Source organism: Panicum virgatum, chromosome 4K (genome assembly GCF_016808335.1).
Source record: "Panicum virgatum strain AP13 chromosome 4K, P.virgatum_v5, whole genome shotgun sequence".
NCBI lineage: Eukaryota > Viridiplantae > Streptophyta > Magnoliopsida > Poales > Poaceae > Panicum > Panicum virgatum.
In genome coordinates this window covers 33,420,098-33,431,241 of record NC_053139.1, presented here as the reverse complement: position 1 = coordinate 33,431,241, position 11,144 = coordinate 33,420,098, and positions in this window count along the sequence as shown.

Sequence of the window (11,144 nt, the reverse complement as noted above, 5' to 3'; positions counted from 1 at the left end):
ACCTCACATGAAATTATAATTTTTGTAGGATTTAACGTCGTAGTACGTATATGCCATCTTGTTGAGCTGTACCGTCTGCACCGACATACGGGTCACCGCCTCGCTCGCCGTCGAGCCCTAGGTGAGCATGTGAAAAAGGCCTTCGCTCCTTCTATTGTTCGTAGTAGATTATATGATCTAGTTGCCCGTGATGATATAATTTTTTACCTAGAATTATTCTAGGTAACATATGATGATCTTGAGCTTGTGGCTGGATTAATTGTGTCGTGTAGTTATGCTTCTCATGATTGTCATCAAACCATGTGTACAAAATAGCCCGCTATTGCCCGCTATTAGCTTTTTAGTAGATCTACCGCTACGCTATACAACATTTGTCCGCTATGTCCGCTAAAGGGAGTTCTATAGGATTTAGCAGTGATAAATGTCTGCTATGTTCGCTAAAACTTTATTAAAAATAAATAAAGAATCAATATAACTAGGGTGAATCATAGACAAAGCAGTAGAGGCACAGTTGGACAGTCAAGAGATGTGTTAAGTCTATTTTTAGAGTGTTAGACCAATGTTTCTTCTAAATTTGTATGTAATTATTGATTATTTATTATTTATTATTCTATTAAATGATTTAGCTTCCGCTATAGCGAAAGCTATAGCTCTTTTAGCTTTTTGGAAGGGTTTCCGCTAAATATCTTAGCCCGCTATTTCTTACAGTGCCACATCCATGCCCAAAGCAACTCTCGTTTGTGTTGATATGATGGTTGGCCTGGGTGTGCCACATGGTTCCATGAATATCATGAACCCCTTTTTGTTGAGATGATTTCTCCCGCCGCAAGTTCAAGATCAAATGAAACAAAACATATCTGAGGCATACAACAATAGTTCAATACTTTTTTGTTGAGATGATCAATAGTACAAATCATTGATTATAATTTCACACATGTTATTCTTTTTTTGCAAGACCGAGCACCGTCACCTAGTTCCCGTCGCCGGCCTCCGCCACCGGACGACTTGTGCCACCCACCTCAGTTTGCAGGACGTATAGCAAGGTGAGGCATACAAGACTCCGCATTTCGTACCGCATGTTCGTATATCATGTGACCTAGTTAGGCGTCTCCCGTTTGAAATAGATACATATGAAAATATGCAGAACTTTGCATATGTACGACCGTATCTATTTCAAATTGTCCACATTTTTTGGACAGCCCGAGGATGCGTAGATGGGGTTAGTTTCCATGGTCTACTCCCATTCGAGACAGAGTATCAGCATCATTTCCCTATTGTTCTCCGGATACACAATCTCCCTTTCGGGACTGTGTATTTGGAGAACAACGGGAAAATGCTGCCGAAATTATGTCCCGGATCGGAGTAGAGCATGAAAATCGACTCCAGCTACGCATCTTCGGGTGGGATTAGGACCTATCTTAACCTAGTAGAAAGTTTAGACATCATGTAGAATATAATATTGTCTTTTATATTATATTACTCGTTGATATGATAGAGTATGGATGATTGTGCGTGGATGTACTCCGGTTGGAAACAAAGGGGGACTTGACCTTGGAATGGATTCAGAAGACAGAGGCTTTTTTGGATCGAACATTTTCAAAGATTAAAGGAGCCTCTTGCACTTGGTATCCCTGCACCAAATGTGGAAACACGCGTCGACAGACATGGGAAGACATGACACAACATCTTTGCAATTATGGATTTACGAGAGACTATACCCGGTGGACCTACCATGGTGAAACCAATCGTATGAGAGATGAGGTCGTTAGGCAACACATTGAAGATCATGATGCTGATGTCGGGGTAGGAGATATGTTAGATGACTTTCATGAAGCACACTTTGAGGGAGAACATAGCGAGGAGGAGCTAGAGCCAACCGCGAAGGCGTACTATGACATGTTGGCTGCAGCATAGGAACCCCTTCATGGGCATACCAAGGTTTCACAACTGGATGCCATTGCGCGCCTTGATGGCCGTGAAGTCCCAGTTTACCCTGAGTTGAGATGCTTTTGATGTTATGTTAACAGTTATTGGCCCTCTGCTTATGGAAGGTCACATTCTTCCAAAAAGCATGTATGAGGCACAGAAACTCCTTCAGTGCATTGAAGATCCTGTATGAGCAGATACATGCATGTCCCAAGGGATGCATCTTATTTAGGAAAGAACATGCGGAAGCAAAGTACTGTCCAAAGTGTGAATCCTCTAGGTTCGTAGAGGTAGAGACTTGTGATGGTCAGAAGAGGTAGCTCGCGGTCCCTGTGAAAGTCCTACGATACCTTCCACCCATATCGAGGATCCAACGACTATTCATGATCGAGGAGTCTGCGAAACAGATGATATGGCACAAAATGGGAACTCGATACAATCCTGATAAGCTTGTACATCCATCCGATGCTGAATCATGGACCCACTTTGACGGGATTCATCGAGTCAAAAGCAGATGAAACTCGTAATGTGCATGTTGCCCTAGCAACAGATGGCTTAAATCCATATGGAATGTCGGCTGCACCTTACACTTGTTGGCCTGTGTTCGTTATTCCCATTAATCTCCCTCCCGGCGTGATTTTCCAACGACAGAACATATTCTTGTCGCTGATAATTCCTGGACATCCGGGAAATAATATGAGTGTGTACATGGAGCCCCTGATTGATGATTTGCTCTGTGCTCGGGAGGAAGGGGTTTGGACATATGATCGAGCTACAAAGACAAACTTTAGAATGTATATTTGGTACCATTATTCCCTGCATGACTTGCTGGCGTATGAGATATTCTACGGCTGGTGTGTTCACGAAAAGTTCCCTTGTCCAGTATGCAAGGCAGCTCTGATGTTCATATGGTTGCGGAAGGGTGGGAAATATTCTTAGTTCGACAAACATCGACAATTCCTCCCTCTTGACCATCCATTCATACGCGATAAGAAGAACTTCACGAAAGGTGTCAAAGTTTTGGACCCTCCCCCTCATATTATGACAGGTGCTGGTGTTCATGCTCAGTTAGATAGTCTTGTGGCCAATGTAGAAGGTGGTTTTGAGGGATATGGTGAGCAACATGCTTGGGCGCAGAAGTCGGGCTTGTGGAGGCTTCCCTACATGGAAGATCTCCTCCTTCCACATAACATTGATATGATGCACTCTGAAAAGAATGTCGCCGAGGCACTGTTCGGAACTATCATGGACATTACAGATAAGACAAAGGACAATGTTAAGGCCAGAGTGAATCAAGCAACATTATGCGATAGACCGAAGCTAGACATGAGACCTCCTGGGTCAGGCAAGGCATGAAAAAAGCCTAAGGCCGATTTTGTCCTGACAAGGCCCCAAAGGAGGGAAGTGCTAGAATGGTTTCAAACCTTAATGTTCCCTTGATGGGTATGCAGCGAATCTAGAGGAGGTATCAAACTTCACATCAAAATATTATACTGAGAATCTTTCTAGCATGCATAATCCACCCTCACGTTACAATGCTGGGGAAGCTGACTCGAACCTCAGCCTTTTCAAAGGGCAACTCGGAAGTGCAAGTGTTGCGAGCATCAAGACCTTGAATTTTGAAGAGTGGCGCAGTATCATGCTATATGTGTTGACCAACCTATCTAAAGTGCAGCCGTACATACAGTAAGTTCTCTGCATTCATTTAGTTCTCGAGTACTCCCTTTTCGACATCCAACCCATTCATTTCTCTTTTGAATAGGGAATTTCATGTGCAATTCTGGCGTCGATCAAGGACACCTACCCTCCAGGAAGCTGAGACCCTTCATAGACAGGGTGCAGGGAAATGGAAGGCCCTAATTTTATTTCTTGGTTCAAACAAAAGATAATTTCTTTGTCGTGGCTCTTTCGTAGTATGAAATTACAAGTTGCTCGTACGTGTAAATAATTTGGCCTGCTTGAACTTGCAGGCCCAAACTGATGCCTTAGTAAGTACCGAGTTGCATCAGGTTGTCAATGGTAGTGCCTATAGGGTCAAGTCATTTGGAGCTTATGACGTGAATGGATATCGCTTCCACACAACAAGGCACGAGCAGAGTCGGCCGAACAGAAGGACCACGAATTCCAGAGTGTTTACGCCAGGAGACGATGGGCTCGAGTACTATGGAAGAATCGAAGAAATATACGAACTCACGTTTCATGGGTCGAAACCTCTAAAACCTGTTATATTCAAATGCCATTGGTTTGATCCTCATGCTGTGAGATGGACTCCGAATCTTGGGCTAGTTGAAGTTCAACAAGTGTCCGTGCACCCAGGAGACGATGTCTATATTGTGGCTCAACAAGCCACACAAGTTTATTATCTATCATACCCGTGCTGAACCGACAATCGTCTCAAGGGTTAGGATGTTGTGTACAAGTGTAAGGATCGATGGACCAAGAGGGGGGGGGTGAATTGGGCCTTTTTCAAATTTCTAAGATAGATAAAACAACCTTAACCTATGCAATGCTAGTAAGGCTCAATTCACCAACCGGCTAAACAAAGCAAACTACACAAGCTAACAAAGATATGAAACTAAGCAAGGTAGAGCTAAGCTATGATCTCTAAGGTCAAGAATATAAAAGAATGCATGAAAGTAAGTGCTTGAAATGAAAGAGAGTGCAAGAGACAACCAGACTTTTTTTCCGTGGTGTCGATGTGTTGGCACACACCCCTAATCTACGTTGTGACACTCACTAAGAGTCTTGTCACCTCCCATGTCACCGAGACTTGGGCGCTCACTAAGAGTCTCCGTTCACCATCCCGGCGTGGTGGAGCTCAAGCCACGTACAATCTTCTTCTCCGGGCTCCCACAATCCTTGGCAAGCTCCGCGAGAAACACTTCGATCACCAAGATCATCTAGGTGCTGCCAAACACCAAGAGTAACAAGCTCCTAAGCCTTCACTTGACCTACACTCAGTTGGCCCTAGCTCAAGCACACTTGCTACACTTGCAAAGGATGAAATCTTCAAGGTTGAAGCACAAACAAAGCACTAGATCTTCTCTCTTTTGCTCAAAGCTCTTTCTCTTCTTCTCAAGGGTGGCCTCAGGTTTTCAAGGTGTCAAAGGCAACTGAAATGAGCCAGGGGGTACCCTTATATAGAGTGGAGGAGGTCACATAGCCGTTGGAAGTTTTCTGCAGAAAAACCGTGACCACCAGAAGAACCGACGGGATAGAAAGTATAAGCATCGGTTCAACCGGTCTCTCTGTGTCCAATAAGTAGCCGTTGGAGTTCTGACACAGTATCCACGCTTGCGTCATTGCACCGGTGCATGCTCCGTAGGGGCATCGGTTCAACCGGTGCTGAAGAGGTTCACTGATCAACTCAAACAAGCGTTCTGGAACAAAGTACATCCAATGCACCGGTGCTTTGATTCTGAAGCGTCGGTTCAACCGGTGCTGAAGATAAGTTGAAATCCACCAAAACATGCTCTCTGGAACAAAGTACATCTAATGCACCGGTGCTTTTCTTGGGACCATCAGGTTCAACCGGTGCTATAGAGTTTTTGACTTGATTCCTGCCTGTTTTCAGAGAAGATAGACCGATAGGGCATCGGTCCTTCCGCCATGCATCGGATGCTCCGATGCTAGGGCACCGGTTCAACCGGTGCTGCTGTTTTTCTTTGTTTTCAGCTAAATTGACTTGGATTCAAATGTGACTTTGATTGTTTCTTCTTCCAGGAGTTGTGTTAACTTCTATTGACCATATTTTGCTGTTTTTGAGTGAGTGTGCAAGATTCTAAGGCCAACTCAATTTTGATCAAGCTACTAACTCATGAACCCCTCTTAATAGTACGATCAAGAACTAGAAACTATAAAACCTAGCTAAATCAAGTGTCCTTCATCTCCTTGTGACACTTGAGACTAGAAAAGTCCTTAATCTTTGAAATTGAGTCCTTGGTACGCATGATTGTTTCGAATTGAGGGGTCACCTTTCATATTTCATATGAGACTAATCCAGTCAAAGAGATTTCCTTTAAAACACACGTTAGTCGCATACGGTTGTCATTAATCACCGAAACTTACCATTAGCATCTATCGGCCTAGATGCGCTACAATCTCCCCCTTTTTGGTGATTGATGACAACACAAAGTAGAGATACACAAGATATGAAAATTTAAAGCGATAAACAAGCATGCATTACTCGAAAAAGACACATGTAGGGACATGTCAACACAGAGCATACACAATATCCAAATAACATGTCCATACACAAAATCCATGAAGATCCAAACACGCCACAAACCACCAAGCTCCCCCTATCTCTACTCCCCCTATCTATCTCCCCCTTTGGCAACAAAGCACCAAAAAGGAAGGTGATCTAGCCCTGAACTGGAGAAGGCGGGGTCTTCCGGCTGGGTCCGGTGGAGAACTGAGCGGCGGAGTCGTCGGCGTCGTCGTCCGTCCAGTCGTCGTCGACCGAAGAGGACTTCTGCTCGACCGGAGTCGTCGGAGCAGCAGAAGTAGCTGGTGTAGCGGTAGAAACTGGCGCGGCAATGACCGTGGAATCCGTCAGAGGAGCAGACGTGACGGGAGTCAGGTCTGGCTGAGTGGAGCGCACGACGGACGGACGGAGCACCTCAGGCTGAGAAGGAGAGTCGAACGTGAGAGACTGAGCCGAGGGGTGCTGGAGCTGGTGTAGGATCTGCTGCTGCCTAAGGAACTCTACACGCTGCTCGGCAGACCAAACACTAGGCTGAGGAGCAGGAGCTGGAGCAGCAGTAGGAACAGGACTGGCAAACAACCCGGTCTGAAGGAGTGGTGACATCGGGAAAGATGACAAGGGTGTCTGCACAAATCCACCAATAGGTGGAGGGGGAGCAGTGGGGTCGAACTGGAGCTGCTGGGGTGTAGGGAGCTGAGGCTCAGGCAGTCCAGTGTGACGGTACAGCTGACCGAAGCATCCCGAGAAGAAGGTAAACATCTGCTGCTGGATCTGGGACTGCTGCTGAAGCTGTAACCTCATCGCCTCTTGCTGCTGCCGAATCCCCTCAAGCACTAGAGTCTGGGCCTCCTGCTGGCGAGCCTGCTCAGCTTGCATACTCAGTTGAGCTGCAGCAAACCGGTCCTGCTGGTCAGATAGCCTCTGAAGAATAGTAGCGAGTGCATCGGGCTGAGTGACCTGAGCTGTGGTGACTGGAGGAGCAGGGGCTCGTGCTGCACCAGAGGATCCTGCCTCATCATCATGAGCTCCTCGAGGGACTGTAACAGTGGGAATGAAGTCCTCGTCATCCTCCGAGTCCTCTGAGTCAGTGATCAGGTAGTGTGGGAGCTGGGCCTCTGCTGCTGCTAGTGAAGCGTCCTCGGCTGCTGTCGGATCATCTGCAATTCTGCCCTCAGCCAAGATACGCTCATCCAGAACCCGCTGTGCTCGACGCTGGCCTCTCGAGCCACGACGACCGTCTCGAGGAGTAGCAGGTGAGTAAAAACTGAAGTGTGTCCTCGACTGCTCCAGCTCATCCATATGCTCATTCTGACTGAGCTGAGCCAGAATCCAGCAGATCCAATGAGCAAACGTATGGCGGCGGCGAACTGTCATCCCATCCAGAATCACGTCCTCTAGCTCGCAGATAAAGAAGTCGACTAGGTCAAAGTCACGACCTGTCATGATGTAAAGTAGAAGCCACTGCTGCAGAGCTGTGATCCCCTCATTGTATCCAATTCGAAACAACAGACTGTTCCTCAAAGCTAGGTGTACTGAGTGAGCTACGTGAGTAAGTCTGTCCGGGGTCCTCGGTGTGCCAGGCAGGAAAGGCTGCTCAAAGAGAACGCTGATCTCCTCGTCAGACGGGACGTGAGACTCATGAGGACGACGAGGAGGCACCGTGCTGCCATAAGCCTGATAGTGCACGAAGTGTGGCTCCTCGGCAATCTGAACTCCAAGCAGTGTAGCTAGATGTGCTCGAGTCAATCTGTAATGCCTCTGCTGGAACATAAAATCTATGAACTGTCGGTCCTCCTCAACAAATAGGGTGGCGTAGAAAACGCGAACCCACTCTCTGATGTACCGAGACCTCTCATTCAGTAGAGCTGGCAAACCCTCATATCTCTCAAACAATGGGAGGATAGGAGTGCCTCCTGCTGCCACGCACATGGCCACCCAGTGGAGCATTTTGTGCTCACTGATCTTGATATCCAACTGGGTATAAGCGTGGTAGAAAGACTCCTGGAGCAGAGTGTGAAAGCGACGGTCAACTCCAATATCCCTCTGCTTGGGAAACCACTGCTCCGGGGTCACGTATCTCAGTCTCTTGACCCTAGGTCCTGGAATACCCCTGAGATCAAATAGCTCAACCTCGGGCAGCTCCTCACCACTGTCCTGACCTCCTACCTGAGTGTCACTGCCGGTGTGTTGCTGCTGCTGTGCATGACCTGCTCCTCTCTGAGTACTACCACCTCGAGTCCGTGGACGAGTACGGGACTCAGGTGAGATCTGTGCTGTCTGAGTACGTCCTGAGCGACGTAACTGCTGCTGTGGCTCCCCCTGCGCCTGAGGATCTCTGATCCTGAGTGAACCCTGCCTGTCTGTTGCGTCTGCAACTGCCTCAGCCTGCTCTCTCTCACGGTCCTCACGGGTGCGCTTCTTCTTCTTCTGCGCAACCATCTTACCCTTGCCTTTCTTGTCACCAGCCATCTATCATAGAAGCATAACATGAAATGATATGAGTCTCAAACACGAGGTCTTGTGGTTATCCGTTGAAACATCACACTAAAAGAGATTCTGAAGTGTTGAGCAAGAGTGTGATTTGTGCAAGGTAAGTGATATATGTGAAAAGGTGTGTAACTGAAGTGAAACAGAAACACGACACATGTCGAGGAGGTTAAGTTCATACCCTTAGAGATCAAGCGAGGAAGAGCCGACAAAAACGACACAAATTGTCTTAGAGACAATCTGTCGAACACCTTAAGTGCAGAAGAGCACAAGGTGGGAGGGCACTTTGAGCTCGGTTCCCTGCGCGTGAGGAGATTCAGAGGAGGATGGAGGTGCACGGCGCGCGGAGAAGTCGTGCTGGCGCTGCAGGCGGCGGCGCTGGACTTGGATGGCGGCGGCGCGCGATCAGCGGCGCATAGGTGGCGCAAGCACGGCGCGGGCGCGGCGCGGGCGCGGCGTTGTAGCGCGCAGGCGGTGGCAGAGCAGGGCGGCGGCGGAGGTGTGGTGGAACTGTGCGCGAGCGGCGGCTGAGCGGCGGCGTAAGGGCGAGGAGCAGCGGCGGCGCAGGGGCGACGGTTCACGAGGTAGACGAAAGAGAGAGAGAGAGACTGACTTGCGGGGCCCGCGGAAAGATTAAGAGAAACAGGACGAGCCGGCCCGCCAACCCTAAGGCATCGGAAGTTCCGATGGTTCAGAGAAAAGAGCATCGGTGTAATTACCGGTGTAACTTTGACCAGATCTGAGTGAGAAGAAAACATGGTCAACAGGGGCACCGGAAGAACCGTTACTAAGGCATCAGAACATCCGATGGGCGTCGGTGCAACCGCAGGAGTAAGGTCCAGAGAAACTGCAAGGGCCATTTCTCCACGCAGTAGCACCGGTTGAACCGATGCTGAGGCGTCGGTTCATCCGCCAACCATCGGAAGCACCGGTGGCCTTCGGTGTTACGGTCGGGAGTTGTTCCAGAGGCGATGCAGAAACCGAGCCATGAAGACTTAAGCACCGGTTGAACCGATGACGTGAAAAACCAGGCGTCGGTCTAACCGGTGGTTAAGTAAAAATTCTGCTGAACTACAAACTCTACTTCTGATCCAAATTTTCAAAACCAAAGCCTTAAACACTTAATTTGGACCATTTTCGAGAGACATCCTCACCCCTCAAACACTCATACTAAGTGCTCGCAAGCTTTTACATAAACATAGGCAAATTAAGATCCAAGCGAGGTTTTAAACACAAAAACCAAATGTATGAGCCACTTTGCCTATGAACTTAGAGAATGAAACTTTAAGTTCGATAGGACGTGACTCAATAGGCATGAAAGCGCAACATTGATCTTATCACCCTTGTAGAGATGATATTTCATATTTAGCATGAATATCTTTCTCGAAGTGTGATTTGCTCCCTTGTGATACTACTAACGTGATGCAATGCCAATGCAAAGCAAGAATTAGACATGGATACATTCTATATGACAAGCATATGCATTGCACAGATTTAAATCTATCTTGTCAAGTTTGAACCCTTGGCAAGCTTCTTCATGATGAACCATTCTTCATGCCATGAGCGAAACGAAGACTACCGGCTCATGCAAGACCCATGTTCATCACTATCTTGACAAGGTTAGACAAGTGTCCTATATGGATGCATTTTTCTATATGACAAGGCAACTTACATGACATTTGCCGCATCTAATACATTTAGCTCATTCCTTAGCCTAACAAAAGTACTCTCGTCTAAAGGTTTTGTGAAAATATCCGCCAATTGCTCCTCGGATCTCACACCTTGAAGAGATATGTCTCCTTTAGCTTCGTGATCACGCAAGAAGTGATGGCGAATATCAATGTGCTTTGTGCGAGAGTGTTGAACAGGATTTTTGGCAATTTTTACGGCACTTTCATTGTCACAAAGGAGTGGGATCCTATCTAGTTTCACACCAAAGTCCAAAAGGGTTTGCTTCATATATAGGATTTGGGCACAACATGCACCAGCCACTATATATTCCGCTTCCGCGGTGGACAAAGCCACGGAATTTTGCTTCTTACTCGACCAAGAAACTAGAGAACGCCCAAGCAAGTGGCAACCCCCGGAGGTACTCTTGCGATCCACACGGCTTCCGGCAAAATTCGAATCCGAGTATCCCAAGAGATCTAAGCTAGCGCCTTTGGGGTACCACAAGCCTATGCTTGGGGTATGCTTGAGATACCGAAGGATCCTATTCACAGCCGAGAGGTGTGATTCCTTTGGGTTTGCTTGAAAGCGGGCACACAAGCACACACTAAACATTATATCGGGCCTAGATGCGGTAAGGTAAAGCAAAGACCCTATCATAGAACGATAGAGGGATTGATCAATCGGTTTACCATCCACATCCAAGTCGAGATGCCCATTAGTTGCCATGGGTGTCTTGATTGGCTTGCACTCATCCATCTTGAACTTCTTCAAGATATCTTTAGTATACTTTTCTTGATGGATGAATGTCCCTTCCTTCATTTGTTTGACTTGAAAACCAAGGAAGAAGGTCAAT